We start from the raw sequence: 25,745 nt of genomic DNA on the forward strand, positions 1-25,745 counted from the left end.
GGGGTACACGTATCTCGCTTTTCGCTCTCATGAGACCCTGCCGTTCGTACGCGGTACGAGTCAGCCGCTTATTCGCTCCTACGACGGCACGGTTCGCCCTGGGCGGACGGGTAAGGGCCACGCGCGGGTCGGCGAGAGTAGTACTAGGATGGGTGACGTCCTAGGAAGTCCTCGTGTTGCATCCCTCTTTTTAGCCGTTTTGAATTCTTGGTCGAGACATTCGTTCATTTTTGCCGTTTTGGGATCTCGGTCGAGCCATTCGTTTATTTTTACTGTTTTCGGTACTTGCCGGAGCCATTCGTTCGGCCTACGCGTTTATCGCTCGTGAGGCGCGTGCCTGGCGACGCCGTCGTTCGTTCCACCTTCTGTCCGGGACAGACGTCCCGCCGTTCGCTCGGGGTACACGTATCTCGCTTTTCGCTCTCATGAGACCCTGCCGTTCGTACGCGGTACGAGTCAGCCACTTATTCGCTCCTACGACGGTACGGTTCGCCCCGGGCGGACGGGTAAGGGCCACGCGCGGGGAGCATAAGGGGGCAGGCGGTGCGAGACATGCTGGATGCGATCATACCAGCACCAAAGCACCGGATCATGTCAGAACTCCGACGTTAAGCGTGCTTGGGCGAGAGAAGTACTAGGATGGGTGACCTCCTGGGAAGGGTGACCTCCTGGGAAGTCCTCATGGGGAGCATAAGGGGGCAGGTGGTGCGAGACATGCTGGATGCGATCATACCAGCACTAAAGCACCGGATCCCATCAGAAGTCCGAAGTTAAGCGTGCTTGGGCGAAAGTAGTACTAGGATGGGTGACCTCCTGGGAAGTCCTCGTGTTGCATCCCCTCTTTTTAGCCGTTTTGGGTTCTTGGTCGAGACATTCGTTCATTTTTGCCGTTTTGGGACCTCGGTCGAGCCAATCGTTCATTTTTACCGTTTTCGGTACTTGCCGGAGCCATTCGTTCGGCCTACGCGTTTATCGCTCGTGACGCGCGTGCCTGGCGACGCCGTCGTTCGTTCCACCATCTGTCCGGGACAGACGTCCCGCCGTTCGCTCGGGGTACACGTATCTCGCTTTTCGCTCTCATGAGACCCTGCCGTTCGTACGCGGTACGAGTCAGCCGCTTATTCGCTCCTACGACGGCACGGTTCGCCCCGGGTGGACGGGTAAGGGCCACGCGCGGGGAGCATAAGGGGGCAGGCGGTGCGAGACATGCTGGATGTGATCACACCAGCACTGAAGCACCGGATCCCATGAGAACTTCGAAGTTAAGCGTGCTTGGGCGAGAGTAGTACTAGGATGGGTGACCTCCTGGGAAGTCCTCGTGTTACGTCCCGCCGTTCGCTCGGGGTACACGTATCTCGCTTTTCGCTCTCATGAGACGTTCGTACGCGGTACGAGTCAGCCGCTTATTCGCTCCTACGACGGCACGGTTCGCCCCGGGCGGACTGGTAAGGGCCACGCGCGGGAAGCATAAGGGGGCACGCGGTGCGAGACATGCTGGATGCGATCATACCAGCACTAAAGCACCGGATCCCATCAGAACTCCGAAGTGAAGCGTGCTTGGGCGAGAGTAGTACTAGGATGGGTGACCTCCTGGGAAGTCCTCGTGTTGCATCCCTCTTTTTAGCCGTTTTGGGTTCTTGGTGGAGACATTCGTTCATTTTAGCCGTTTTGGGTTCTTGGTCGAGACATTCGTTCATTTTTGCCGGTTTGGGACCTCGGTCGAGCCATTCGTTCATTTTTACCGTTTTCGGTACTTGCCGGAGCCATTCGTTCGGCCTACGCGTTTATCGCTCGTGACGCGCGTGCCTGGCGACGCCGTCGTTCGTTCCACCTTCTGTCCGGGACAGACGTCCCGCCGTTCGCTCGGGGTACACGTATCTCGCTTTTCGCTCTCATGAGACCCTGCCGTTCGTACGCGGTACGAGTCAGCCGCTTATTCGCTCCTACGACGGCACGGTTCGCCCCGGGCGGACGGGTAAGGGCCACGCGCGGGGAGCATAAGGGGGCAGGCGGTGCGAGACATGCTGGATGCGATCATACCAGCACTAAAGCACCGGATCCCATCAGAACTTCGAAGTTAAGCGTGCTTGGGCGAGAGTAGTACTAGGACGGGTGACCTCCTGGGAAGTCCTCGTGTTGCATCCCTCTTTTTAGCCGTTTTGGGTTCTTGGTCGGGACATTCGTTCATTTTTTCCGTTTTGGGACCTCGGTCGAGCCATTCGTTCATTTTTACCGTTTTCGGAACTTGCCGGAGCCATTCGTTCGGCCTACGCGTTTATCGCTCGTGACGCGCGTGCCTGGCGACGCCGTCGTTCGTTCCACCTTCTGTCCGGGACAGACGTCCCGCCGTTCGCTCGGGGTACACGTATCTCGCTTTTCACTCTCATGAGACCCTGCCGTTCGTACGCGGTACGAGTCAGCCGCTTATTCGCTCCTACGACGGCACGGTTCGCCCCGGGCGGACGGGTAAGGGCCACGCGCGGGGAGCATAAGGGGGCAGGCGGTGCGAGACATGCTGGATGCGATCATACCAGCACTAAAGCATCGGATACCATCAAAACTCCGAAGTTAAGTGTGCTTGGGCGAGAGTAGTACTAGGATGGGTGACCTCTTGGGAAGACCTCGTGTTGCATCCCTCTTTTTAGCCTTTTGGGTTCTTGGTCGAGACATTCGTTCATTTTTGCCGTTTTGGGACCTCGGTCGAGCCATTCGTTCATTTTTACCGTTTTCGGAACTTGCCGGAGCCATTTGTTCGGCCTACGCGTTTATCGCTCGTGACGCGCGTGCCTGGCGACGCCGTCGTTCGTTCCACCTTCTGTCCGGGACAGACGTCCCGCCGTTCGCTCGGGGTACACGTATCTCGCTTTTCGCTCTCATGAGACCCTGCCGTTCGTACGTGGTACGAGTCAGCCGCTTATTCGCTCCTACGACGGCACGGTTCGCCCCGGGCGGACGGGTAAGGGCCACGCGCGGGAAGCATAAGGGGGCACGCGGTGCGAGACATGCTGGATGCGATCATACCAGCACTAAAGCACCGGATCCCATCAGAACTCCGAAGTCAAGCGTGCTTGGGCGAGAGTAGTACTAGGATGGGTGACCTCCAGGGAAGTCCTCGTGTTGCAACCCTCTTTTTAGCCGTTTTGGGTTCTTGGTCGGGACATTCGTTCATTTTTGCCGTTTTGGGACCTCGGTCGAGCCATTCGTTCATTTTTACCGTTTTCGGAACTTGCCGGAGCCATTCGTTCGGCCTACGCGTTTATCGCTCGTGACGCGCGTGCCTGGCGACGCCGTCGTTCGTTCCACCTTCTGTCCGGGACAGACGTCCCGCCGTTCGCTCGGGGTACACGTATCTCGCTTTTCGCTCTCATGAGACCCTGCCGTTCGTACGCGGTACGAGTCAGCCGCTTATTCGCTCCTACGACGGCACGGTTCGCCCCGGGCGGACGGGTAAGGGCCACGCGCGGGAAGCATAAGGGGGCACGCGGTGCGAGACATGCTGGATGTGATCGTACCAGCACTAAAGCACCGGATCCCATCAGAACTCCGAAGTTAAGCGTTCTTGGGCGAGAGTAGTACTAGGATGGGTGACCTCCTGGGAAGTCCTCGTGTTGCATCCCTCTTTTTAGCCGTTTTGAGTTCTTGGTCGAGACATTCGTTCATTTTTGCCGTTTTGGGACTTCGGTCGAGCCATTCGTTCATTTTTACCGTTTTCGGTACTTGCCGGAGCCATTCGTTCGGCCTACGCGTTTATCGCTCGTGACGCGCGTGCCTGGCGACGCCGTCGTTCGTTCCACCATCTGTCCGGGACAGACGTCCCGCCGTTCGCTCGGGGTACACGTATCTCGCTTTTCGCTCTCATGAGACCCTGCCGTTCGTACGCGGTACGAGTCAGCCGCTTATTCGCTCCTACGACGGCACGGTTCGCCCCGGGTGGACGGGTAAGGGCCACGCGCGGGGAGCATAAGGGGGCAGGCGGTGCGAGACATGCTGGATGTGATCACACCAGCACTGAAGCACCGGATCCCATGAGAACTTCGAAGTTAAGCGTGCTTGGGCGAGAGTAGTACTAGGATGGGTGACCTCCTGGGAAGTCCTCGTGTTACGTCCCGCCGTTCGCTCGGGGTACACGTATCTCGCTTTTCGCTCTCATGAGACGTTCGTACGCGGTACGAGTCAGCCGCTTATTCGCTCCTACGACGGCACGGTTCGCCCCGGGCGGACTGGTAAGGGCCACGCGCGGGAAGCATAAGGGGGCACGCGGTGCGAGACATGCTGGATGCGATCATACCAGCACTAAAGCACCGGATCCCATCAGAACTCCGAAGTGAAGCGTGCTTGGGCGAGAGTAGTACTAGGATGGGTGACCTCCTGGGAAGTCCTCGTGTTGCATCCCTCTTTTTAGCCGTTTTGGGTTCTTGGTGGAGACATTCGTTCATTTTAGCCGTTTTGGGTTCTTGGTCGAGACATTCGTTCATTTTTGCCGGTTTGGGACCTCGGTCGAGCCATTCGTTCATTTTTACCGTTTTCGGTACTTGCCGGAGCCATTCGTTCGGCCTACGCGTTTATCGCTCGTGACGCGCGTGCCTGGCGACGCCGTCGTTCGTTCCACCTTCTGTCCGGGACAGACGTCCCGCCGTTCGCTCGGGGTACACGTATCTCGCTTTTCGCTCTCATGAGACCCTGCCGTTCGTACGCGGTACGAGTCAGCCGCTTATTCGCTCCTACGACGGCACGGTTCGCCCCGGGCGGACGGGTAAGGGCCACGCGCGGGGAGCATAAGGGGGCAGGCGGTGCGAGACATGCTGGATGCGATCATACCAGCACTAAAGCACCGGATCCCATCAGAACTTCGAAGTTAAGCGTGCTTGGGCGAGAGTAGTACTAGGACGGGTGACCTCCTGGGAAGTCCTCGTGTTGCATCCCTCTTTTTAGCCGTTTTGGGTTCTTGGTCGGGACATTCGTTCATTTTTTCCGTTTTGGGACCTCGGTCGAGCCATTCGTTCATTTTTACCGTTTTCGGAACTTGCCGGAGCCATTCGTTCGGCCTACGCGTTTATCGCTCGTGACGCGCGTGCCTGGCGACGCCGTCGTTCGTTCCACCTTCTGTCCGGGACAGACGTCCCGCCGTTCGCTCGGGGTACACGTATCTCGCTTTTCACTCTCATGAGACCCTGCCGTTCGTACGCGGTACGAGTCAGCCGCTTATTCGCTCCTACGACGGCACGGTTCGCCCCGGGCGGACGGGTAAGGGCCACGCGCGGGGAGCATAAGGGGGCAGGCGGTGCGAGACATGCTGGATGCGATCATACCAGCACTAAAGCATCGGATACCATCAAAACTCCGAAGTTAAGTGTGCTTGGGCGAGAGTAGTACTAGGATGGGTGACCTCTTGGGAAGACCTCGTGTTGCATCCCTCTTTTTAGCCTTTTGGGTTCTTGGTCGAGACATTCGTTCATTTTTGCCGTTTTGGGACCTCGGTTGAGCCATTCGTTCATTTTTACCGTTTTCGGAACTTGCCGGAGCCATTTGTTCGGCCTACGCGTTTATCGCTCGTGACGCGCGTGCCTGGCGACGCCGTCGTTCGTTCCACCTTCTGTCCGGGACAGACGTCCCGCCGTTCGCTCGGGGTACACGTATCTCGCTTTTCGCTCTCATGAGACCCTGCCGTTCGTACGTGGTACGAGTCAGCCGCTTATTCGCTCCTACGACGGCACGGTTCGCCCCGGGCGGACGGGTAAGGGCCACGCGCGGGAAGCATAAGGGGGCACGCGGTGCGAGACATGCTGGATGCGATCATACCAGCACTAAAGCACCGGATCCCATCAGAACTCCGAAGTCAAGCGTGCTTGGGCGAGAGTAGTACTAGGATGGGTGACCTCCAGGGAAGTCCTCGTGTTGCAACCCTCTTTTTAGCCGTTTTGGGTTCTTGGTCGGGACATTCGTTCATTTTTGCCGTTTTGGGACCTCGGTCGAGCCATTCGTTCATTTTTACCGTTTTCGGAACTTGCCGGAGCCATTCGTTCGGCCTACGCGTTTATCGCTCGTGACGCGCGTGCCTGGCGACGCCGTCGTTCGTTCCACCTTCTGTCCGGGACAGACGTCCCGCCGTTCGCTCGGGGTACACGTATCTCGCTTTTCGCTCTCATGAGACCCTGCCGTTCGTACGCGGTACGAGTCAGCCGCTTATTCGCTCCTACGACGGCACGGTTCGCCCCGGGCGGACGGGTAAGGGCCACGCGCGGGAAGCATAAGGGGGCACGCGGTGCGAGACATGCTGGATGTGATCGTACCAGCACTAAAGCACCGGATCCCATCAGAACTCCGAAGTTAAGCGTTCTTGGGCGAGAGTAGTACTAGGATGGGTGACCTCCTGGGAAGTCCTCGTGTTGCATCCCTCTTTTTAGCCGTTTTGAGTTCTTGGTCGAGACATTCGTTCATTTTTGCCGTTTTGGGACTTCGGTCGAGCCATTCGTTCATTTTTACCGTTTTCGGTACTTGCCGGAGCCATTCGTTCGGCCTACGCGTTTATCGCTCGTGACGCGCGTGCCTGGCGACGCCGTCGTTCGTTCCACCTTCTGTCCGGGACAGACGTCCCGCCGTTCGCTCGGGGTACACGTATCTCGCTTTTCGCTCTCATGAGACCCTGCCGTTCGTACGCGGTACGAGTCAGCCGCTTATTCGCTCCTACGACGGCACGGTTCGCCCCGGGCGGACGGGTAAGGGCCACGCGCGGGAAGCATAAGGGGGCACGCGGTGCGAGACATGCTGGATGCGATCATACCAGCACTAAAGCACCGGATCCCATCAGAACTCCGAAGTTAAGCATGCTTGGGCGAGAGTAGTACTAGGATGGTTGACCTCCTGGGAAGTCCTCGTGTTGCATCCCTCGAAAGTTTTGGGTTCTTCGTCGAGACATTCGTTCATTTTTGCCGTTTTGGGACCTCGGTCGAGCCATTCGTTCATTTTTACCGTTTTCGGTACTTGCCGGAGCCATTCGTTCGGCCTACGCGTTTATCGCTCGTGACGCGCGTGCCTGGCGACGCCGTCGTTCCTTCCACCTTCTGTCCGGGACAGACGTCCCGCCGTTCGCTCGGGGTACACGTATCTCGCTTTTCGCTCTCATGAGACCCTGCCGTTCGTACGTGGTACGAGTCAGCCGCTTATTCGCTCCTACGACGGCACGGTTCGCCCCGGGCGGACGGGTAAGGGCCACGCGCGGGAAGCATAAGGGGGCACGCGGTGCGAGACATGCTGGATGCGATCATACCAGCACTAAAGCACCGGATCCCATCAGAACTCCGAAGTCAAGCGTGCTTGGGCGAGAGTAGTACTAGGATGGGTGACCTCCAGGGAAGTCCTCGTGTTGCAACCCTCTTTTTAGCCGTTTTGGGTTCTTGGTCGGGACATTCGTTCATTTTTGCCGTTTTGGGACCTCGGTCGAGCCATTCGTTCATTTTTACCGTTTTCGGAACTTGCCGGAGCCATTCGTTCGGCCTACGCGTTTATCGCTCGTGACGCGCGTGCCTGGCGACGCCGTCGTTCGTTCCACCTTCTGTCCGGGACAGACGTCCCGCCGTTCGCTCGGGGTACACGTATCTCGCTTTTCGCTCTCATGAGACCCTGCCGTTCGTACGCGGTACGAGTCAGCCGCTTATTCGCTCCTACGACGGCACGGTTCGCCCCGGGCGGACGGGTAAGGGCCACGCGCGGGAAGCATAAGGGGGCACGCGGTGCGAGACATGCTGGATGCGATCGTACCAGCACTAAAGCACCGGATCCCATCAGAACTCCGAAGTTAAGCGTTCTTGGGCGAGAGTAGTACTAGGATGGGTGACCTCCTGGGAAGTCCTCGTGTTGCATCCCTCTTTTTAGCCGTTTTGAGTTCTTGGTCGAGACATTCGTTCATTTTTGCCGTTTTGGGACTTCGGTCGAGCCATTCGTTCATTTTTACCGTTTTCGGTACTTGCCGGAGCCATTCGTTCGGCCTACGCGTTTATCGCTCGTGACGCGCGTGCCTGGCGACGCCGTCGTTCGTTCCACCTTCTGTCCGGGACAGACGTCCCGCCGTTCGCTCGGGGTACACGTATCTCGCTTTTCGCTCTCATGAGACCCTGCCGTTCGTACGCGGTACGAGTCAGCCGCTTATTCGCTCCTACGACGGCACGGTTCGCCCCGGGCGGACGGGTAAGGGCCACGCGCGGGAAGCATAAGGGGGCACGCGGTGCGAGACATGCTGGATGCGATCATACCAGCACTAAAGCACCGGATCCCATCAGAACTCCGAAGTTAAGCATGCTTGGGCGAGAGTAGTACTAGGATGGTTGACCTCCTGGGAAGTCCTCGTGTTGCATCCCTCGAAAGTTTTGGGTTCTTCGTCGAGACATTCGTTCATTTTTGCCGTTTTGGGACCTCGGTCGAGCCATTCGTTCATTTTTACCGTTTTCGGTACTTGCCGGAGCCATTCGTTCGGCCTACGCGTTTATCGCTCGTGACGCGCGTGCCTGGCGACGCCGTCGTTCCTTCCACCTTCTGTCCGGGACAGACGTCCCGCCGTTCGCTCGGGGTACACGTATCTCGCTTTTCGCTCTCATGAGACCCTGCCGTTCGTACGCGGTACGAGTCAGCCGCTTATTCGCTCCTACGACGGCACGGTTCGCCCCGGGCGGACGGGTAAGGGCCACGCGCGGGGAGCATAAGGGGGCAGGCGGTGCCAGACATGCTGGATGCGATCATACCAGCACTAAAGCACCGGATCCCATCAGAACTCCGAAGTTAAGCGTGCTTGGGCGAGAGTGGTACTAGGATGCGTGACCTCCTGGGAAGTCCTCGTGTTGCAACCCTCTTTTTAGCCGTTTTGGGTTCTTGGTCGGGACATTCGTTCATTTTTGCCGTTTTGGGACCTCGGTCGAGCCATTCGTTCATTTTTACCGTTTTCGGTACTTGCCGGAGCCATTCGTTCGGCCTACGCGTTTATCGCTCGTGACGCGCGTGCCTGGCGACGCCGTCGTTCCTTCCACCTTCTGTCCGGGACAGACGTCCCGCCGTTCGCTCGGGGTACACGTATCTCGCTTTTCGCTCTCATGAGACCCTGCCGTTCGTACGCGGTACGAGTCAGCCATTTATTCGCTCCTACGACGGCACGGTTCGCCCCGGGCGGACGGGTAAGGGCCACGCGCGGGGAGCATAAGGGGGCAGGCGGAGCCAGACATGCTGGATGTGATCATACCAGCACTAAAGCACCGGATCCCATTAGAACTCTGAAGTTAAGCGTGCTCGGGCGAGAGTAGTACTAGGACGGGTGACCTGCTGGGAAGTCCTCGTGTTGCATCCCTCTTTTTAGCCGTTTTGGGTTCTTGGTCGGGACATTCGTTCATTTTTGCCGTTTTGGGACCTCGGTCGAGCCATTCGTTCATTTTTACCGTTTTCGGTACTTGCCGGAGCCATTCGTTCGGCCTACGCGTTTATCGCTCGTGACGCGCGTGCCTGGCGACGCCGTTGTTCCTTCCACCTTCTGTCCGGGACAGACGTCCTGCCGTTCGCTCGGGGTACACGTATCTCGCTTTTCGCTCTCATGAGACCCTGCCGTTCGTACGCGGTACGAGTCAGCCATTTATTCGCTCCTACGACGGCACGGTTCGCCCCGGGCGGACGGGTAAGGGCCACGCGCGGGGAGCATAAGGGGGCAGGCGGTGCGAGACATGCTGGATGCGATCATACCAGCACTAAAGCACCGGATCCCATCAGAACTCCGAAGTTAAGCGTGCTTGGGCGAGAGTAGTACTAGGATGGGTGACCTCCAAGGAAGTCCTCGTGTTGCATCCCTCTTTTTAGCCGTTTTGGGTTCTTCGTCGAGACATTCGTTCATTTTTGCCGTTTTGGGACCTCGGTCGAGCCATTCGTTCATTTTTACCGTTTTCGGTACTTGCCGGAGCCATTCGTTCGGCCTACGCGTTTATCGCTCGTGACGCGCGTGCCTGGCGACGCCGTCGTTCCTTCCACCTTCTGTCCGGGACAGACGTCCCGCCGTTCGCTCGGGGTACACGTATCTCGCTTTTCGCTCTCATGAGACCCTGCCGTTCGTACGCGGTACAAGTCAGCAATTTATTCGCTCCTACGACGGCACTGTTCGCCCCAGGCGGACGGGTAAGGGCCACGCGCGGGGAGCATAAGGGGGCAGGCGGTGCCAGACAGGCTGGATGCGATCATACCAGCACTAAAGCACCGGATCCCATCAGAACTCTGAAGTTAAGCGTGCTTGGGCGAGAGTAGTACTAGGACGGGTGACCTCCTGGGAAGTCCTCGTGTTGCATCCCTCTTTTTAGCCGTTTTGGGTTCTTGGTCGGGACATTCGTTCATTTTTGCCGTTTTGGGACCTCGGTCGAGCCATTCGTTCATTTTTACCGTTTTCGGTACTTGCCGGAGCCATTCGTTCGGCCGACGCGTTTATCGCTCGTGACGCGCGTGCCTGGCGACGCCGTCGTTCGTTCCACCTTCTGTCCGGGACAGACGTCCCGCCATTCGCTCGGGGTACACGTATCTCGCTTTTCGCTCTCATGAGACCCTGCCGTTCGTACGCGGTACGAGTCAGCCGCTTATTCGGTCCTACGACGGCACGGTTCGCCCCGGGCGGACGGGTAAGGGCCACGCGCGGGGAGCATAAGGGGGCAGGCGGTGCAAGACAGGCTGGATGCAATCATACCAGCACTAAAGCACCGGATCCTATCAGAACTCTGAAGTTAAGCGTGCTTGGGCGAGAGTAGTACTAGGATGGGTGACCTCCTGGGAAGTCCTCGTGTTGCATCCCTCTTTTTAGCCGTTTTGGGTTCTTGGTCGGGACATTCGTTCATTTTTGCCGTTTTGGGACCTCGGTCGAGCCATTCGTTCATTTTTACCGTTTTCGGTACTTGCCGGAGCCATTCGTTTGGCCTACGCGTTTATCGCTCGTGACGCGCGTGCCTGGCGACGCCGTCGTTCCTTCCACCTTCTGTCCGGGACAGACGTCCCGCCGTTCGCTCGGGGTACACGTATCTCGCTTTTCGCTCTCATGAGACCCTGCCGTTCGTACGCGGTACGAGTCAGCCGCTTATTCGGTCCTACGACGGCACGGTTCGCCCCGGGCGGACGGGTAAGGGCCACGCGCGGGGAGCATAAGGGGGCAGGCGGTGCAAGACAGGCTGGATGCGATCATACCAGCACTAAAGCACCGGATCCTATCAGAACTCCGAAGTTAAGCGTGCTTGGGCGAGAGTAGTACTAGGATGGGTGACCTCCTGGGAAGTCCTCGTGTTGCATCCGTCTTTTTAGCCGTTTTGGGTTCTTGGTCGAGACATTCGTTCATTTTTGCCGTTTTGGGACCTCGGTCGAGCCATTCGTTCATTTTTACCGTTTTCAGTATTTGCCGGAGCCATTCGTTCGGCCTACGCGTTTATCGCTCGTGACGCGCGTGCCTGGCGACGCCGTTGTTCCTTCCACCTTCTGTCCGGGACAGACGTCCCGCCGTTCGCTCGGGGTACACGTATCTCGCTTTTCGCTCTCATGAGACCCTGCCGTTCGTACGCGGTACGAGTCAGCCATTTATTCGCTCCTACGACGGCACGGTTCGCCCCGGGCGGACGGGTAAGGGCCACGCGCGGGGAGCATAAGGGGGCAGGCGGTGCGAGACATGCTGGATGCGATCATACCAGCACTAAAGCACCGGATCCCATCAGAACTCCGAAGTTAAGCGTGCTTGGGCGAGAGTAGTACTAGGATGGGTGACCTCCAAGGAAGTCCTCGTGTTGCATCCCTCTTTTTAGCCGTTTTGGGTTCTTCGTCGAGACATTCGTTCATTTTTGCCGTTTTGGGACCTCGGTCGAGCCATTCGTTCATTTTTACCGTTTTCGGTACTTGCCGGAGCCATTCGTTCGGCCTACGCGTTTATCGCTCGTGACGCGCGTGCCTGGCGACGCCGTCGTTCCTTCCACCTTCTGTCCGGGACAGACGTCCCGCCGTTCGCTCGGGGTACACGTATCTCGCTTTTCGCTCTCATGAGACCCTGCCGTTCGTACGCGGTACAAGTCAGCAATTTATTCGCTCCTACGACGGCACTGTTCGCCCCAGGCGGACGGGTAAGGGCCACGCGCGGGGAGCATAAGGGGGCAGGCGGTGCCAGACAGGCTGGATGCGATCATACCAGCACTAAAGCACCGGATCCCATCAGAACTCTGAAGTTAAGCGTGCTTGGGCGAGAGTAGTACTAGGACGGGTGACCTCCTGGGAAGTCCTCGTGTTGCATCCCTCTTTTTAGCCGTTTTGGGTTCTTGGTCGGGACATTCGTTCATTTTTGCCGTTTTGGGACCTCGGTCGAGCCATTCGTTCATTTTTACCGTTTTCGGTACTTGCCGGAGCCATTCGTTCGGCCGACGCGTTTATCGCTCGTGACGCGCGTGCCTGGCGACGCCGTCGTTCGTTCCACCTTCTGTCCGGGACAGACGTCCCGCCATTCGCTCGGGGTACACGTATCTCGCTTTTCGCTCTCATGAGACCCTGCCGTTCGTACGCGGTACGAGTCAGCCGCTTATTCGGTCCTACGACGGCACGGTTCGCCCCGGGCGGACGGGTAAGGGCCACGCGCGGGGAGCATAAGGGGGCAGGCGGTGCAAGACAGGCTGGATGCAATCATACCAGCACTAAAGCACCGGATCCTATCAGAACTCCGAAGTTAAGCGTGCTTGGGCGAGAGTAGTACTAGGATGGGTGACCTCCTGGGAAGTCCTCGTGTTGCATCCCTCTTTTTAGCCGTTTTGGGTTCTTGGTCGGGACATTCGTTCATTTTTGCCGTTTTGGGACCTCGGTCGAGCCATTCGTTCATTTTTACCGTTTTCGGTACTTGCCGGAGCCATTCGTTTGGCCTACGCGTTTATCGCTCGTGACGCGCGTGCCTGGCGACGCCGTCGTTCCTTCCACCTTCTGTCCGGGACAGACGTCCCGCCGTTCGCTCGGGGTACACGTATCTCGCTTTTCGCTCTCATGAGACCCTGCCGTTCGTACGCGGTACGAGTCAGCCGCTTATTCGGTCCTACGACGGCACGGTTCGCCCCGGGCGGACGGGTAAGGGCCACGCGCGGGGAGCATAAGGGGGCAGGCGGTGCAAGACAGGCTGGATGCGATCATACCAGCACTAAAGCACCGGATCCTATCAGAACTCCGAAGTTAAGCGTGCTTGGGCGAGAGTAGTACTAGGATGGGTGACCTCCTGGGAAGTCCTCGTGTTGCATCCGTCTTTTTAGCCGTTTTGGGTTCTTGGTCGAGACATTCGTTCATTTTTGCCGTTTTGGGACCTCGGTCGAGCCATTCGTTCATTTTTACCGTTTTCAGTACTTGCCGGAGCCATTCGTTCGGCCTACGCGTTTATCGCTCGTGACGCGCGTGCCTGGCGACGCCGTCGTTCGTTCCACCTTCTGTCCGGGACAGACGTCCCGCCGTTCGCTCGGGGTACACGTATCTCGCTTTTCGCTCTCATGAGACCCTGCCGTTCGTACGCGGTACGAGTCAGCCATTTATTCGCTCCTACGACGGCACGGTTCGCCCCGGGCGGACGGGTAAGGGCCACGCGCGGGGAGCATAAGGGGGCAGGCGGTGCCAGACAGGCTGGATGCGATCATACCAGCACTAAAGCATCGGATCCTATCAGAACTCTGAAGATAAGCATGCTTGGGCGAGAGTAGTACTAGGATGGGTGACCTCCTGGGAAGTCCTTGTGTTGCATCCCTGTTTTTAGCCGTTTTGGGTTCTTGGTCGAGACATTCGTTCATTTTTGCCGTTTTGGGACCTCGGTCGAGCCATTCGTTCATTTTTACCGTTTTCGGTACTTGCCGGAGCCATTCGTTCGGCCTACGCGTTTATCGCTCGTGACGCGCGTGCCTGGCGACGCCGTCGTTCCTTCCACCTTCTGTCCGGGACAGACGTCCCGCCGTTCGCTCGGGGTACACGTATCTCGCTTTTCGCTCTCATGAGACCCTGCCGTTCGTACGCGGTACGAGTCAGCCGCTTATTCGGTCCTACGACGGCACGGTTCGCCCCGGGCGGACGGGTAAGGGCCACGCGCGGGGAGCATAAGGGGGCAGGCGGTGCAAGACAGGCTGGATGCGATCATACCAGCACTAAAGCACCGGATCCTATCAGAACTCCGAAGTTAAGCGTGCTTGGGCGAGAGTAGTACTAGGATGGGTGACCTCCTGGGAAGTCCTCGTGTTGCATCCGTCTTTTTAGCCGTTTTGGGTTCTTGGTCGAGACATTCGTTCATTTTTGCCGTTTTGGGACCTCGGTCGAGCCATTCGTTCATTTTTACCGTTTTCAGTACTTGCCGGAGCCATTCGTTCGGCCTACGCGTTTATCGCTCGTGACGCGCGTGCCTGGCGACGCCGTCGTTCGTTCCACCTTCTGTCCGGGACAGACGTCCCGCCGTTCGCTCGGGGTACACGTATCTCGCTTTTCGCTCTCATGAGACCCTGCCGTTCGTACGCGGTACGAGTCAGCCATTTATTCGCTCCTACGACGGCACGGTTCGCCCCGGGCGGACGGGTAAGGGCCACGCGCGGGGAGCATAAGGGGGCAGGCGGTGCCAGACAGGCTGGATGCGATCATACCAGCACTAAAGCATCGGATCCTATCAGAACTCTGAAGATAAGCATGCTTGGGCGAGAGTAGTACTAGGATGGGTGACCTCCTGGGAAGTCCTTGTGTTGCATCCCTGTTTTTAGCCGTTTTGGGTTCTTGGTCGAGACATTCGTTCATTTTTGCCGTTTTGGGACCTCGGTCGAGCCATTCGTTCATTTTTACCGTTTTCGGTACTTGCCGGAGCCATTCGTTCGGCCTACGCGTTTATCGCTCGTGACGCGCGTGCCTGGCGACGCCGTCGTTCCTTCCACCTTCTGTCCGGGACAGACGTCCCGCCGTTCGCTCGGGGTACACGTATCTCGCTTTTCGCTCTCATGAGACCCTGCCGTTCGTACGCGGTACGAGTCAGCCGCTTATTCGCTCCTACGACGGCACGGTTCGCCCCGGGCGGACGGGTAAGGGCCACGCGCGGGGAGCATAAGGGGGCAGGCGGTGCGAGACATGCTGGATGGGATCACACCAGAGCTAAAGCACCGGATCCCATGAGAACTCTGAAGTTAAGTGTGCTTGGGCGAGAGTAGTACTAGGATGGGTGACCTGCTGGGAAGTCCTCGTGTTGCATCTCTCTTTTTAGCCGTTTTGGGTTCTTGGTCGAGACATTCGTTCATTTTTGCCGTTTTGGGACCTCGGTTGAGCCATTCGTTCATTTTTACCGTTTTCGGAACTTACCGGAGCCATTCGTTCGGCCTACGCGTTTATCGCTCGTGACGCGCGTGCCTGGCGACGCCGTCGTTCGTTCCACCTTCTGTCCGGGACAGACGTCCCGCCGTTCGCTCGGGGTACACGTATCTCGCTTTTCGCTCTCATGAGACCCTGCCGTTCGTACGCGGTACGAGTCAGCCGCTTATTCGCTCCTACGACGGCACGGTTCGCCCCGGGCGGACGGGTAACGGCCACGCGCGGGGAGCATAAGGGGGCACGCGGTGCGAGACAAGCTGGATGCGATCATACCAGCACTAAAGCACCGGATCCCATCAGAACTCCGAAGTTAAGCGTGCTTGGGCGAGAGTAGTACTAGGATGGGTGACCTCCTGGGAAGTCCTCGTGTTGCATCCCCCTTTTTAGGTTTTGGGTTCTTGGTCGAGACATTCGTTCATTTTTGCCGTTTTGGGACCTCGGTCGAGCCATTCGTTCATTTTTACCGTTTTCGATACTTGCCGGAGCCATTCGTTCGGCCTACGCGTTTATCGCTCGTGACGCGCGTGCCTGGCGACGCCGTCGTTCCTTCCACCTTCTGTCCGGGACAGACGTCCCGCCGTTCGCTCGGGGTACACGTATCTCGCTTTTCGCTCTCATGAGACCCTGCCGTTCATACGCGGTACAAGTCAGCAATTTATTCGCTCCTACGACGGCACTGTTCGCCCCAGGCGGACGGGTAAGGGCCACGCGCGGGGAGCATAAGGGGGCAGGCGGTGCCAGACAGGCTGGATGCGATCATACCAGCACTAAAGCACCGGATCCTATCAGAACTCCGAAGTTAAGCGTGCTTGGGCGAGAGTAGTACTAGGATGGGTGACCTCCTGGGAAGTCCTCGTGTTGCATCCCTCTTTTTAGCCGTTTTGGGTTCTTGGTCGGGACATTCGTTCATTTTTGCCGTTTTGGGACCTCGGTCGAGCCATTCGTTCATTTTTACCGTTTTCGATACTTGCCGGAGCCATTCGTTTGGCCTACGCGTTTATCGCTCGTGACGCGCGTGCCTGGTGACGCCGTCGTTCCTTCCACCTTCTGTCCGGGACAGACGTCCCGCCGTTCGCTCGGGGTACACGTATCTCGCTTTTCGCTCTCATGAGACCCTGCCGTTCGTACGCGGTACGAGTCAGCCATTTATTCGCTCCTACGACGGCACGGTTCGCCCCGGCGGACGGGTAAGGGCCACGCGCGGGGAGCATAAGGGGGCAGGCGGTGCCAGACATGGTGGATGCGATCATACTAGCACTAAAGCATCGGATCCCATCAGAACTCCGAAGTTAACCGTGCTTGGGTGAGAGTAGTACTAGGATGGGTGACCTCCTGGGAAGTCCTCGTGTTGCAACCCTCTTTTTAGCCGTTTTGGGTTCTTGGTCGGGACATTCGTTCATTTTTGCCGTTTTGGGACCTCGGTCGAGCCATTCGTTCATTTTTACCGTTTTCGGTACTTGCCGAAGCCATTCGTTCGGCCTACGCGTTTATCGCTCGTGACGCGCGTGCCTGGCGACGCCGTCGTTCCTTCCACCTTCTGTCCGGGACAGACGTCCCGCCGTTCGCTCGGGGTACACGTATCTCGCTTTTCGCTCTCATGAGACCCTGCCGTTCGTACGCGGTACGAGTCAGCCGCTTATTCGCTCCTACGACGGCACGGTTCGCCCCGGGCGGACGGGTAAGGGCCACGCGCGGGGAGCATAAGGGGGCAGGCGGTGCGAGACATGCTGGATGGGATCACACCAGCGCTAAAGCACCGGATCCCATGAGAACTCTGAAGTTAAGTGTGCTTGGGCGAGAGTAGTACTAGGATGGGTGACCTCCTGGGAAGTCCTCGTGTTGCATCCCTCTTTTTAGCCGTTTTGGGTTCTTGGTCGAGACATTCGTTCATTTTTGCCGTTTTGGGACCTCGGTTGAGCCATTCGTTCATTTTCACCGTTTTTGGAACTTACCGGAGCCATTCGTTCGGCCTACGCGTTTATCGCTCGTGACGCGCGTGCCTGGCGACGCCGTCGTTCGTTCCACCTTCTGTCCGGGACAGACGTCCCGCCGTTCGCTCGGGGTACACGTATCTCGCTTTTCGCTCTCATGAGACCCTGCCGTTCGTACGCGGTACGAGTCAGCCGCTTATTCGCTCCTACGACGGCACGGTTCGCCCCGGGCGGACGGGTAACGGCCACGCGCGGGGAGCATAAGGGGGCACGCGGTGCGAGACAAGCTGGATGCGATCATACCAGCACTAAAGCACCGGATCCCATCAGAACTCCGAAGTTAAGCGTGCTTGGGCGAGAGTAGTACTAGGATGGGTGACCTCCTGGGAAGTCCTCGTGTTGCATCCCCCTTTTTAGGTTTTGGGTTCTTGGTCGAGACATTCGTTCATTTTTGCCGTTTTGGGACCTCGGTCGAGCCATTCGTTCATTTTTACCGTTTTCGATACTTGCCGGAGCCATTCGTTTGGCCTACGCGTTTATCGCTCGTGACGCGCGTGCCTGGGGACGCCGTCGTTCCTTCCACCTTCTGTCCAGGACAGACGTCCCGCCGTTCGCTCGGGGTACACGTATCTCGCTTTTCGCTCTCATGAGACCCTGCCGTTCGTACGCGGTACGAGTCAGCCATTTATTCGCTCCTACGACGGCACGGTTCGCCCCGGCGGACGGGTAAGGGCCACGCGCGGGGAGCATAAGGGGGCAGGCGGTGCCAGACATGGTGGATGCGATCATACTAGCACTGAAGCACCGGATCCCATCAGAACTCCGAAGTTAACCGTGCTTGGGTGAGAGTAGTACTAGGATGGGTGACCTCCTGGGAAGTCCTCGTGTTGCATCCCTCATTATAGCCGTTTTGGATTCTTGGTCGGGACATTCGTTCATTTTTGCCGTTTTGGGACCTCGGTCGAGCCATTCGTTCATTTTTACCGTTTTCGATACTTGCCGGAGCCATTCGTTCGGCCTACGCGTTTATCGCTCGTGACGCGCGTGCCTGGCGACGCCGTCGTTCCTTCCACCTTCTGTCCGGGACAGACGTCCCGCCGTTCGCTCGGGGTACACGTATCTCGCTTTTCGCTCTCATGAGACCCTGCCGTTCGTACGCGGTACGAGTCAGCCGCTTATTCGCTCCTACGACGGCACGGTTCGCCCCGGGCGGACGGGTAAGGGCCACGCGCGGGGAGCATAAGGGGGCAGGCGGTGCGAGACATGCTGGATGGGATCACACCAGCGCTAAAGCACCGGATCCCATGAGAACTCTGAAGTTAAGTGTGCTTGGGCGAGAGTAGTACTAGGATGGGTGACCTCCTGGGAAGTCCTCGTGTTGCATCCCTCTTTTTAGCCGTTTTGGGTTCTTGGTCGAGACATTCGTTCATTCTTGCCGTTTTGGGACCTCGGTTGAGCCATTCGTTCATTTTCACCGTTTTCGGAACTTACCGGAGCCATTCGTTCGGCCTACGCGTTTATCGCTCGTGACGCGCGTGCCTGGCGACGCCGTCGTTCGTTCCACCTTCTGTCCGGGACAGACGTCCCGCCGTTCGCTCGGGGTACACGTATCTCGCTTTTCGCTCTCATGAGACCCTGCCGTTCGTACGCGGTACGAGTCAGCCGCTTATTCGCTCCTACGACGGCACGGTTCGCCCCGGGCGGACGGGTAACGGCCACGCGCGGGGAGCATAAGGGGGCACGCGGTGCGAGACAAGCTGGATGCGATCATACCAGCACTAAAGCACCGGATCCCATCAGAACTCCGAAGTTAAGCGTGCTTGGGCGAGAGTAGTACTAGGATGGGTGACCTCCTGGGAAGTCCTCGTGTTGCATCCCCCTTTTTAGGTTTTGGGTTCTTGGTCGAGACATTCGTTCATTTTTGCCGTTTTGGGACCTCGGTCGAGCCATTCGTTCATTTTTACCGTTTTCGATACTTGCCGGAGCCATTCGTTTGGCCTACGCGTTTATCGCTCGTGACGCGCGTGCCTGGGGACGCCGTCGTTCCTTCCACCTTCTGTCCGGGACAGACGTCCCGCCGTTCGCTCGGGGTACACGTATCTCGCTTTTCGCTCTCATGAGACCCTGCCGTTCGTACGCGGTACGAGTCAGCCATTTATTCGCTCCTACGACGGCACGGTTCGCCCCGGCGGACGGGTAAGGGCCACGCGCGGGGAGCATAAGGGGGCAGGCGGTGCCAGACATGGTGGATGCGATCATACTAGCACTAAAGCACCGGATCCCATCAGAACTCCGAAGTTAACCGTGCTTGGGTGAGAGTAGTACTAGGATGGGTGACCTCTTGGGAAGTCCTCGTGTTGCATCCCTCTTTATAGCCGTTTTGGGTTCTTGGTCGGGACATTCGTTCATTTTTGCCGTTTTGGGACCTCGGTCGAGCCATTCGTTCATTTTTACCGTTTTCGATACTTGCCGGAGCCATTCGTTCGGCCTACGCGTTTATCGCTCGTGACGCGCGTGCCTGGCGACGCCGTCGTTCCTTCCACCTTCTGTCCGGGACAGACGTCCCGCCGTTCGCTCGGGGTACACGTATCTCGCTTTTCGCTCTCATGAGACCCTGCCGTTCGTACGCGGTACGAGTCAGCCGCTTATTCGCTCCTACGACGGCACGGTTTGCCCCGGGCGGACGGGTAAGGGCCACGCGCGGGGAGCATAAGGGGGCAGGCGGTGCGAGACATGCTGGATGGGATCACACCAGCGCTAAAGCACCGGATCCCATGAGAACTCTGAAGTTAAGTTTGCTTGGGCGAGAGTAGTACTAGGATGGGTGACCTCCTGGGAAGTCCTCGTGTTGCATCCCTCTTTTTAGCCGTTTTGGGTTCTTGGTCGAGACATTCGTTCATTTTTGCCGTTTTGGGACCTCGGTCGAGCCATTCGTTCATTTTTACCGTTTTCGGAACTTACCGGAGCCATTCGTTCGGCCTACGCGTTTATCGCTCGTGACGCGCGTGCCTGGCGACGCCGTCGGTCGTTCCACCTTCTGTCCGGGACAGACGTCCCGCCGTTCGCTCGGGGTACACGTATCTCGCTTTTCGCTCTCATGAGACCCTGCCGTTCGTACGCGGTACGAGTCAGCCGCTTATTCGCTCCTACGACGGCACGGTTCGCCCCGGGCGGACGGGTAACGGCCACGCGCGGGGAGCATAAGGGGGCACGCGGTGCGAGACAAGCTGGATGCGATCATACCAGCACTAAAGCACCGGATCCCATCAGAACTCCGAAGTTAAGCGTGCTTGGGCGAGAGTAGTACTAGGATGGGTGACCTCCTGGGAAGTCCTCGTGTTGCATCCCCCTTTTTAGGTTTTGGGTTCTTGGTCGAGACATTCGTTCATTTTTGCCGTTTTGGGACCTCGGTCGAGCCATTCGTTCATTTTTACCGTTTTCGATACTTGCCGGAGCCATTCGTTTGGCCTACGCGTTTATCGCTCGTGACGCGCGTGCCTGGGGACGCCGTCGTTCCTTCCACCTTCTGTCCGGGACAGACGTCCCGCCGTTCGCTCGGGGTACACGTATCTCGCTTTTCGCTCTCATGAGACCCTGCCGTTCGTACGCGGTACGAGTCAGCCATTTATTCGCTCCTACGACGGCACGGTTCGCCCCGGCGGACGGGTAAGGGCCACGCGCGGGGAGCATAAGGGGGCAGGCGGTGCCAGACATGGTGGATGCGATCATACTAGCACTAAAGCACCGGATCCCATCAGAACTCCGAAGTTAACCGTGCTTGGGTGAGAGTAGTACTAGGATGGGTGACCTCTTGGGAAGTCCTCGTGTTGCATCCCTCTTTATAGCCGTTTTGGGTTCTTGGTCGGGACATTCGTTCATTTTTGCCGTTTTGGGACCTCGGTCGAGCCATTCGTTCATTTTTACCGTTTTCGATACTTGCCGGAGCCATTCGTTCGGCCTACGCGTTTATCGCTCGTGACGCGCGTGCCTGGCGACGCCGTCGTTCCTTCCACCTTCTGTCCGGGACAGACGTCCCGCCGTTCGCTCGGGGTACACGTATCTCGCTTTTCGCTCTCATGAGACCCTGCCGTTCGTACGCGGTACGAGTCAGCCGCTTATTCGCTCCTACGACGGCACGGTTTGCCCCGGGCGGACGGGTAAGGGCCACGCGCGGGGAGCATAAGGGGGCAGGCGGTGCGAGACATGCTGGATGGGATCACACCAGCGCTAAAGCACCGGATCCCATGAGAACTCTGAAGTTAAGTTTGCTTGGGCGAGAGTAGTACTAGGATGGGTGACCTCCTGGGAAGTCCTCGTGTTGCATCCCTCTTTTTAGCCGTTTTGGGTTCTTGGTCGAGACATTCGTTCATTTTTGCCGTTTTGGGACCTCGGTCGAGCCATTCGTTCATTTTTACCGTTTTCGGAACTTACCGGAGCCATTCGTTCGGCCTACGCGTTTATCGCTCGTGACGCGCGTGCCTGGCGACGCCGTCGGTCGTTCCACCTTCTGTCCGGGACAGACGTCCCGCCGTTCGCTCGGGGTACACGTATCTCGCTTTTCGCTCTCATGAGACCCTGCCGTTCGTACGCGGTACGAGTCAGCCGCTTATTCGCTCCTACGACGGCACGGTTCGCCCCGGGCGGACGGGTAACGGCCACGCGCGGGGAGCATAAGGGGGCACGCGGTGCGAGACAAGCTGGATGCGATCATACCAGCACTAAAGCACCGGATCCCATCAGAACTCCGAAGTTAAGCGTGCTTGGGCGAGAGTAGTACTAGGATGGGTGACCTCCTGGGAAGTCCTCGTGTTGCATCCCCTTTTTAGGTTTTGGGTTCTTGGTCGAGACATTCGTTCATTTTTGCCGTTTTGGGACCTCGGTCGAGCCATTCGTTCATTTTTACCGTTTTCGATACTTGCCGGAGCCATTCGTTTGGCCTACGCGTTTATCGCTCGTGACGCGCGTGCCTGGTGACGCCGTCGTTCCTTCCACCTTCTGTCCGGGACAGACGTCCCGCCGTTCGCTCGGGGTACACGTATCTCGCTTTTCGCTCTCATGAGACCCTGCCGTTCGTACGCGGTACGAGTCAGCCATTTATTCGCTCCTACGATGGCACGGTTCGCCCCGGCGGACGGGTAAGGGCCACGCGCGGGGAGCATAAGGGGGCAGGCGGTGCCAGACATGGTGGATGCGATCATACTAGCACTAAAGCACCGGATCCCATCAGAACTCCGAAGTTAACCGTGCTTGGGTGAGAGTAGTACTAGGATGGGTGACCTCCTGGGAAGTCCTCGTGTTGCCACCCTCTTTTTAGCCGTTTTGGGTTCTTGGTCGGGACATTCGTTCATTTTTGCCGTTTTGGGACCTCGGTCGAGCCATTCGTTCATTTTTACCGTTTTCGGTACTTGCCGAAGCCATTCGTTCGGCCTACGCGTTTATCGCTCGTGACGCGCGTGCCTGGCGACGCCGTCGTTCCTTCCACCTTCTGTCCGGGACAGACGTCCCGCCGTTCGCTCGGGGTACACGTATCTCGCTTTTCGCTCTCATGAGACCCTGCCGTTCGTACGCGGTACGAGTCAGCCATTTATTCGCTCCTACGACGGCACGGTTCGCCCCGGCGGACGGGTAAGGGCCACGCGCGGGGAGCATAAGGGGGCAGGCGGTGCCAGACATGGTGGATGCGATCATACTAGCACTAAAGCACCGGATCCCATCAGAACTCCGAAGTTAACCGTGCTTGGGTGAGAGTAGTACTAGGATGGGTGACCTCCTGGGAAGTCCTCGTGTTGCAACCCTCTTTTTAGCCGTTTTGGGTTCTTGGTCGGGACATTCGTTCATTTTTGCCGTTTTGGGACCTCGGTCGAGCCATTCGTTCATTTTTACCGTTTTCGGTACTTGCCGAAGCCATTCGTTCGGCCTACGCGTTTATCGCTCGTGACGCGCGTGCCTGGCGACGCCGTCGTTCCTTCCACCTTCTGTCTGGGACAGACGTCCCGCCGTTCGCTCGGGGTACACGTATCTTGCTTTTCGCTCTCATGAGACCCTGCCGTTCGTACGCGGTACGAGTCAGCCGCTTATTCGCTCCTACGACGGCACGGTTCGCCCCGGGCGGACGGGTAAGGGCCACGCGCGGGGAGCATAAGGGGGCAGGCGGTGCCAGACATGGTGGATGCGATCATACTAGCACTAAAGCACCGGATCCCATCAGAACTCCGAAGTTAACCGTGCTTGGGTGAGAGTAGTACTAGGATGATCTCCTGGGAAGTCCTCGTGTTGCAACCCTCTTTTTAGCCGTTTTGGGTTCTTGGTCGGGACATTCGTTCATTTTTGCCGTTTTGGGACCTCGGTCGAGCCATTCGTTCATTTTTACCGTTTTCGGTACTTGCCGAAGCCATTCGTTCGGCCTACGCGTTTATCGCTCGTGACGCGCGTGCCTGGCGACGCCGTCGTTCCTTCCACCTTCTGTCTGGGACAGACGTCCCGCCGTTCGCTCGGGGTACACGTATCTTGCTTTTCGCTCTCATGAGACCCTGCCGTTCGTACGCGGTACGAGTCAGCCATTTATTCGCTCCTACGATGGCACGGTTCGCCCCGGCGGACGGGTAAGGGCCACGCGCGGGGAGCATAAGGGGGCAGGCGGTGCCAGACATGGTGGATGCGATCATACTAGCACTAAAGCACCGGATCCCATCAGAACTCCGAAGTTAACCGTGCTTGGGTGAGAGTAGTACTAGGATGGGTGACCTCCTGGGAAGTCCTCGTGTTGCAACCCTCTTTTTAGCCGTTTTGGGTTCTTGGTCGGGACATTCGTTCATTTTTGCCGTTTTGGGACCTCGGTCGAGCCATTCGTTCATTTTTACCGTTTTCGGTACTTGCCGAAGCCATTCGTTCGGCCTACGCGTTTATCGCTCGTGACGCGCGTGCCTGGCGACGCCGTCGTTCCTTCCACCTTCTGTCCGGGACAGACGTCCCGCCGTTCGCTCGGGGTACACGTATCTCGCTTTTCGCTCTCATGAGACCCTGCCGTTCGTACGCGGTACGAGTCAGCCATTTATTCGCTCCTACGACGGCACGGTTCGCCCCGGCGGACGGGTAAGGGCCACGCGCGGGGAGCATAAGGGGGCAGGCGGTGCCAGACATGGTGGATGCGATCATACTAGCACTAAAGCACCGGATCCCATCAGAACTCCGAAGTTAACCGTGCTTGGGTGAGAGTAGTACTAGGATGGGTGACCTCCTGGGAAGTCCTCGTGTTGCAACCCTCTTTTTAGCCGTTTTGGGTTCTTGGTCGGGACATTCGTTCATTTTTGCCGTTTTGGGACCTCGGTCGAGCCATTCGTTCATTTTTACCGTTTTCGGTACTTGCCGAAGCCATTCGTTCGGCCTACGCGTTTATCGCTCGTGACGCGCGTGCCTGGCGACGCCGTCGTTCCTTCCACCTTCTGTCTGGGACAGACGTCCCGCCGTTCGCTCGGGGTACACGTATCTTGCTTTTCGCTCTCATGAGACCCTGCCGTTCGTACGCGGTACGAGTCAGCCGCTTATTCGCTCCTACGACGGCACGGTTCGCCCCGGGCGGACGGGTAAGGGCCACGCGCGGGGAGCATAAGGGGGCAGGCGGTGCCAGACATGGTGGATGCGATCATACTAGCACTAAAGCACCGGATCCCATCAGAACTCCGAAGTTAACCGTGCTTGGGTGAGAGTAGTACTAGGATGATCTCCTGGGAAGTCCTCGTGTTGCAACCCTCTTTTTAGCCGTTTTGGGTTCTTGGTCGGGACATTCGTTCATTTTTGCCGTTTTGGGACCTCGGTCGAGCCATTCGTTCATTTTTACCGTTTTCGGTACTTGCCGAAGCCATTCGTTCGGCCTACGCGTTTATCGCTCGTGACGCGCGTGCCTGGCGACGCCGTCGTTCCTTCCACCTTCTGTCTGGGACAGACGTCCCGCCGTTCGCTCGGGGTACACGTATCTTGCTTTTCGCTCTCATGAGACCCTGCCGTTCGTACGCGGTACGAGTCAGCCATTTATTCGCTCCTACGATGGCACGGTTCGCCCCGGCGGACGGGTAAGGGCCACGCGCGGGGAGCATAAGGGGGCAGGCGGTGCCAGACATGGTGGATGCGATCATACTAGCACTAAAGCACCGGATCCCATCAGAACTCCGAAGTTAACCGTGCTTGGGTGAGAGTAGTACTAGGATGGGTGACCTCCTGGGAAGTCCTCGTGTTGCAACCCTCTTTTTAGCCGTTTTGGGTTCTTGGTCGGGACATTCGTTCATTTTTGCCGTTTTGGGACCTCGGTCGAGCCATTCGTTCATTTTTACCGTTTTCGGTACTTGCCGAAGCCATTCGTTCGGCCTACGCGTTTATCGCTCGTGACGCGCGTGCCTGGCGACGCCGTCGTTCCTTCCACCTTCTGTCCGGGACAGACGTCCCGCCGTTCGCTCGGGGTACACGTATCTCGCTTTTCGCTCT

General features: G+C 58.0%; 52 non-coding genes and 1 pseudogene across 52 annotated transcripts; all 53 read left to right on the forward strand.

Moving 5' to 3' along the window:
* Positions 1 to 557: 557 nt before the first annotated feature.
* LOC121056598 lies at positions 558 to 670 on the forward strand (annotated as a pseudogene).
* Positions 671 to 719: 49 nt separating this feature from the next.
* Positions 720 to 838, forward strand: LOC121056226. Its single transcript, XR_005813093.1, has one exon. It is a non-coding gene; the product is annotated as a 5S ribosomal RNA (ribosomal RNA).
* Positions 839 to 1,211: 373 nt separating this feature from the next.
* On the forward strand, positions 1,212 to 1,330 carry LOC121056300. The gene has a single exon (XR_005813165.1). It is a non-coding gene; the product is annotated as a 5S ribosomal RNA (ribosomal RNA).
* A 166-nt stretch (positions 1,331 to 1,496) lies between these two features.
* Positions 1,497 to 1,615, forward strand: LOC121056321. Its single transcript, XR_005813185.1, has one exon. It is a non-coding gene; the product is annotated as a 5S ribosomal RNA (ribosomal RNA).
* Positions 1,616 to 2,026: 411 nt separating this feature from the next.
* LOC121056153 lies at positions 2,027 to 2,145 on the forward strand. Its single transcript, XR_005813020.1, has one exon. It is a non-coding gene; the product is annotated as a 5S ribosomal RNA (ribosomal RNA).
* Positions 2,146 to 2,517: 372 nt separating this feature from the next.
* LOC121056322 lies at positions 2,518 to 2,636 on the forward strand. Its single transcript, XR_005813186.1, has one exon. It is a non-coding gene; the product is annotated as a 5S ribosomal RNA (ribosomal RNA).
* A 371-nt stretch (positions 2,637 to 3,007) lies between these two features.
* Positions 3,008 to 3,126, forward strand: LOC121056176. The gene has a single exon (XR_005813043.1). It is a non-coding gene; the product is annotated as a 5S ribosomal RNA (ribosomal RNA).
* Positions 3,127 to 3,498: 372 nt separating this feature from the next.
* Positions 3,499 to 3,617, forward strand: LOC121056204. The gene has a single exon (XR_005813071.1). It is a non-coding gene; the product is annotated as a 5S ribosomal RNA (ribosomal RNA).
* A 372-nt stretch (positions 3,618 to 3,989) lies between these two features.
* LOC121056301 lies at positions 3,990 to 4,108 on the forward strand. The gene has a single exon (XR_005813166.1). It is a non-coding gene; the product is annotated as a 5S ribosomal RNA (ribosomal RNA).
* Positions 4,109 to 4,274: 166 nt separating this feature from the next.
* On the forward strand, positions 4,275 to 4,393 carry LOC121056332. Its single transcript, XR_005813196.1, has one exon. It is a non-coding gene; the product is annotated as a 5S ribosomal RNA (ribosomal RNA).
* Positions 4,394 to 4,804: 411 nt separating this feature from the next.
* On the forward strand, positions 4,805 to 4,923 carry LOC121056154. The gene has a single exon (XR_005813021.1). It is a non-coding gene; the product is annotated as a 5S ribosomal RNA (ribosomal RNA).
* A 372-nt stretch (positions 4,924 to 5,295) lies between these two features.
* Positions 5,296 to 5,414, forward strand: LOC121056323. Its single transcript, XR_005813187.1, has one exon. It is a non-coding gene; the product is annotated as a 5S ribosomal RNA (ribosomal RNA).
* A 371-nt stretch (positions 5,415 to 5,785) lies between these two features.
* On the forward strand, positions 5,786 to 5,904 carry LOC121056177. Its single transcript, XR_005813044.1, has one exon. It is a non-coding gene; the product is annotated as a 5S ribosomal RNA (ribosomal RNA).
* A 372-nt stretch (positions 5,905 to 6,276) lies between these two features.
* On the forward strand, positions 6,277 to 6,395 carry LOC121056205. Its single transcript, XR_005813072.1, has one exon. It is a non-coding gene; the product is annotated as a 5S ribosomal RNA (ribosomal RNA).
* Positions 6,396 to 6,767: 372 nt separating this feature from the next.
* On the forward strand, positions 6,768 to 6,886 carry LOC121056156. The gene has a single exon (XR_005813023.1). It is a non-coding gene; the product is annotated as a 5S ribosomal RNA (ribosomal RNA).
* A 367-nt stretch (positions 6,887 to 7,253) lies between these two features.
* LOC121056178 lies at positions 7,254 to 7,372 on the forward strand. Its single transcript, XR_005813045.1, has one exon. It is a non-coding gene; the product is annotated as a 5S ribosomal RNA (ribosomal RNA).
* A 372-nt stretch (positions 7,373 to 7,744) lies between these two features.
* LOC121056166 lies at positions 7,745 to 7,863 on the forward strand. Its single transcript, XR_005813033.1, has one exon. It is a non-coding gene; the product is annotated as a 5S ribosomal RNA (ribosomal RNA).
* A 372-nt stretch (positions 7,864 to 8,235) lies between these two features.
* LOC121056157 lies at positions 8,236 to 8,354 on the forward strand. The gene has a single exon (XR_005813024.1). It is a non-coding gene; the product is annotated as a 5S ribosomal RNA (ribosomal RNA).
* A 367-nt stretch (positions 8,355 to 8,721) lies between these two features.
* Positions 8,722 to 8,840, forward strand: LOC121056303. The gene has a single exon (XR_005813168.1). It is a non-coding gene; the product is annotated as a 5S ribosomal RNA (ribosomal RNA).
* Positions 8,841 to 9,212: 372 nt separating this feature from the next.
* Positions 9,213 to 9,331, forward strand: LOC121056283. The gene has a single exon (XR_005813148.1). It is a non-coding gene; the product is annotated as a 5S ribosomal RNA (ribosomal RNA).
* Positions 9,332 to 9,703: 372 nt separating this feature from the next.
* On the forward strand, positions 9,704 to 9,822 carry LOC121056588. Its single transcript, XR_005813399.1, has one exon. It is a non-coding gene; the product is annotated as a 5S ribosomal RNA (ribosomal RNA).
* A 372-nt stretch (positions 9,823 to 10,194) lies between these two features.
* On the forward strand, positions 10,195 to 10,313 carry LOC121056140. The gene has a single exon (XR_005813007.1). It is a non-coding gene; the product is annotated as a 5S ribosomal RNA (ribosomal RNA).
* Positions 10,314 to 10,685: 372 nt separating this feature from the next.
* Positions 10,686 to 10,804, forward strand: LOC121056164. Its single transcript, XR_005813031.1, has one exon. It is a non-coding gene; the product is annotated as a 5S ribosomal RNA (ribosomal RNA).
* Positions 10,805 to 11,176: 372 nt separating this feature from the next.
* Positions 11,177 to 11,295, forward strand: LOC121056143. Its single transcript, XR_005813010.1, has one exon. It is a non-coding gene; the product is annotated as a 5S ribosomal RNA (ribosomal RNA).
* A 372-nt stretch (positions 11,296 to 11,667) lies between these two features.
* On the forward strand, positions 11,668 to 11,786 carry LOC121056599. The gene has a single exon (XR_005813400.1). It is a non-coding gene; the product is annotated as a 5S ribosomal RNA (ribosomal RNA).
* Positions 11,787 to 12,158: 372 nt separating this feature from the next.
* Positions 12,159 to 12,277, forward strand: LOC121056142. Its single transcript, XR_005813009.1, has one exon. It is a non-coding gene; the product is annotated as a 5S ribosomal RNA (ribosomal RNA).
* A 372-nt stretch (positions 12,278 to 12,649) lies between these two features.
* LOC121056521 lies at positions 12,650 to 12,768 on the forward strand. Its single transcript, XR_005813379.1, has one exon. It is a non-coding gene; the product is annotated as a 5S ribosomal RNA (ribosomal RNA).
* Positions 12,769 to 13,140: 372 nt separating this feature from the next.
* Positions 13,141 to 13,259, forward strand: LOC121056144. Its single transcript, XR_005813011.1, has one exon. It is a non-coding gene; the product is annotated as a 5S ribosomal RNA (ribosomal RNA).
* A 372-nt stretch (positions 13,260 to 13,631) lies between these two features.
* Positions 13,632 to 13,750, forward strand: LOC121056418. The gene has a single exon (XR_005813276.1). It is a non-coding gene; the product is annotated as a 5S ribosomal RNA (ribosomal RNA).
* A 372-nt stretch (positions 13,751 to 14,122) lies between these two features.
* LOC121056145 lies at positions 14,123 to 14,241 on the forward strand. The gene has a single exon (XR_005813012.1). It is a non-coding gene; the product is annotated as a 5S ribosomal RNA (ribosomal RNA).
* Positions 14,242 to 14,613: 372 nt separating this feature from the next.
* LOC121056419 lies at positions 14,614 to 14,732 on the forward strand. The gene has a single exon (XR_005813277.1). It is a non-coding gene; the product is annotated as a 5S ribosomal RNA (ribosomal RNA).
* Positions 14,733 to 15,104: 372 nt separating this feature from the next.
* Positions 15,105 to 15,223, forward strand: LOC121056501. The gene has a single exon (XR_005813359.1). It is a non-coding gene; the product is annotated as a 5S ribosomal RNA (ribosomal RNA).
* A 372-nt stretch (positions 15,224 to 15,595) lies between these two features.
* Positions 15,596 to 15,714, forward strand: LOC121056124. Its single transcript, XR_005812991.1, has one exon. It is a non-coding gene; the product is annotated as a 5S ribosomal RNA (ribosomal RNA).
* Positions 15,715 to 16,084: 370 nt separating this feature from the next.
* On the forward strand, positions 16,085 to 16,203 carry LOC121056488. The gene has a single exon (XR_005813346.1). It is a non-coding gene; the product is annotated as a 5S ribosomal RNA (ribosomal RNA).
* Positions 16,204 to 16,574: 371 nt separating this feature from the next.
* LOC121056372 lies at positions 16,575 to 16,693 on the forward strand. The gene has a single exon (XR_005813232.1). It is a non-coding gene; the product is annotated as a 5S ribosomal RNA (ribosomal RNA).
* A 372-nt stretch (positions 16,694 to 17,065) lies between these two features.
* LOC121056358 lies at positions 17,066 to 17,184 on the forward strand. Its single transcript, XR_005813219.1, has one exon. It is a non-coding gene; the product is annotated as a 5S ribosomal RNA (ribosomal RNA).
* Positions 17,185 to 17,556: 372 nt separating this feature from the next.
* LOC121056235 lies at positions 17,557 to 17,675 on the forward strand. The gene has a single exon (XR_005813102.1). It is a non-coding gene; the product is annotated as a 5S ribosomal RNA (ribosomal RNA).
* Positions 17,676 to 18,044: 369 nt separating this feature from the next.
* LOC121056223 lies at positions 18,045 to 18,163 on the forward strand. Its single transcript, XR_005813090.1, has one exon. It is a non-coding gene; the product is annotated as a 5S ribosomal RNA (ribosomal RNA).
* A 372-nt stretch (positions 18,164 to 18,535) lies between these two features.
* On the forward strand, positions 18,536 to 18,654 carry LOC121056359. Its single transcript, XR_005813220.1, has one exon. It is a non-coding gene; the product is annotated as a 5S ribosomal RNA (ribosomal RNA).
* Positions 18,655 to 19,026: 372 nt separating this feature from the next.
* On the forward strand, positions 19,027 to 19,145 carry LOC121056349. Its single transcript, XR_005813210.1, has one exon. It is a non-coding gene; the product is annotated as a 5S ribosomal RNA (ribosomal RNA).
* A 369-nt stretch (positions 19,146 to 19,514) lies between these two features.
* LOC121056240 lies at positions 19,515 to 19,633 on the forward strand. The gene has a single exon (XR_005813106.1). It is a non-coding gene; the product is annotated as a 5S ribosomal RNA (ribosomal RNA).
* A 372-nt stretch (positions 19,634 to 20,005) lies between these two features.
* Positions 20,006 to 20,124, forward strand: LOC121056449. The gene has a single exon (XR_005813307.1). It is a non-coding gene; the product is annotated as a 5S ribosomal RNA (ribosomal RNA).
* A 372-nt stretch (positions 20,125 to 20,496) lies between these two features.
* On the forward strand, positions 20,497 to 20,615 carry LOC121056460. Its single transcript, XR_005813318.1, has one exon. It is a non-coding gene; the product is annotated as a 5S ribosomal RNA (ribosomal RNA).
* Positions 20,616 to 20,984: 369 nt separating this feature from the next.
* LOC121056241 lies at positions 20,985 to 21,103 on the forward strand. Its single transcript, XR_005813107.1, has one exon. It is a non-coding gene; the product is annotated as a 5S ribosomal RNA (ribosomal RNA).
* Positions 21,104 to 21,475: 372 nt separating this feature from the next.
* Positions 21,476 to 21,594, forward strand: LOC121056450. Its single transcript, XR_005813308.1, has one exon. It is a non-coding gene; the product is annotated as a 5S ribosomal RNA (ribosomal RNA).
* Positions 21,595 to 21,966: 372 nt separating this feature from the next.
* On the forward strand, positions 21,967 to 22,085 carry LOC121056571. Its single transcript, XR_005813397.1, has one exon. It is a non-coding gene; the product is annotated as a 5S ribosomal RNA (ribosomal RNA).
* Positions 22,086 to 22,453: 368 nt separating this feature from the next.
* Positions 22,454 to 22,572, forward strand: LOC121056370. The gene has a single exon (XR_005813230.1). It is a non-coding gene; the product is annotated as a 5S ribosomal RNA (ribosomal RNA).
* A 371-nt stretch (positions 22,573 to 22,943) lies between these two features.
* LOC121056289 lies at positions 22,944 to 23,062 on the forward strand. Its single transcript, XR_005813154.1, has one exon. It is a non-coding gene; the product is annotated as a 5S ribosomal RNA (ribosomal RNA).
* Positions 23,063 to 23,434: 372 nt separating this feature from the next.
* Positions 23,435 to 23,549, forward strand: LOC121056503. Its single transcript, XR_005813361.1, has one exon. It is a non-coding gene; the product is annotated as a 5S ribosomal RNA (ribosomal RNA).
* Positions 23,550 to 23,920: 371 nt separating this feature from the next.
* On the forward strand, positions 23,921 to 24,039 carry LOC121056290. Its single transcript, XR_005813155.1, has one exon. It is a non-coding gene; the product is annotated as a 5S ribosomal RNA (ribosomal RNA).
* A 371-nt stretch (positions 24,040 to 24,410) lies between these two features.
* Positions 24,411 to 24,529, forward strand: LOC121056291. The gene has a single exon (XR_005813156.1). It is a non-coding gene; the product is annotated as a 5S ribosomal RNA (ribosomal RNA).
* A 372-nt stretch (positions 24,530 to 24,901) lies between these two features.
* On the forward strand, positions 24,902 to 25,016 carry LOC121056504. The gene has a single exon (XR_005813362.1). It is a non-coding gene; the product is annotated as a 5S ribosomal RNA (ribosomal RNA).
* A 371-nt stretch (positions 25,017 to 25,387) lies between these two features.
* On the forward strand, positions 25,388 to 25,506 carry LOC121056292. Its single transcript, XR_005813157.1, has one exon. It is a non-coding gene; the product is annotated as a 5S ribosomal RNA (ribosomal RNA).
* The last annotated feature ends 239 nt before the right edge of the window (positions 25,507 to 25,745 follow it).

Source organism: Oryza brachyantha, unplaced genomic scaffold (genome assembly GCF_000231095.2).
Source record: "Oryza brachyantha unplaced genomic scaffold, ObraRS2 ChrUN-Ctg46, whole genome shotgun sequence".
NCBI lineage: Eukaryota > Viridiplantae > Streptophyta > Magnoliopsida > Poales > Poaceae > Oryza > Oryza brachyantha.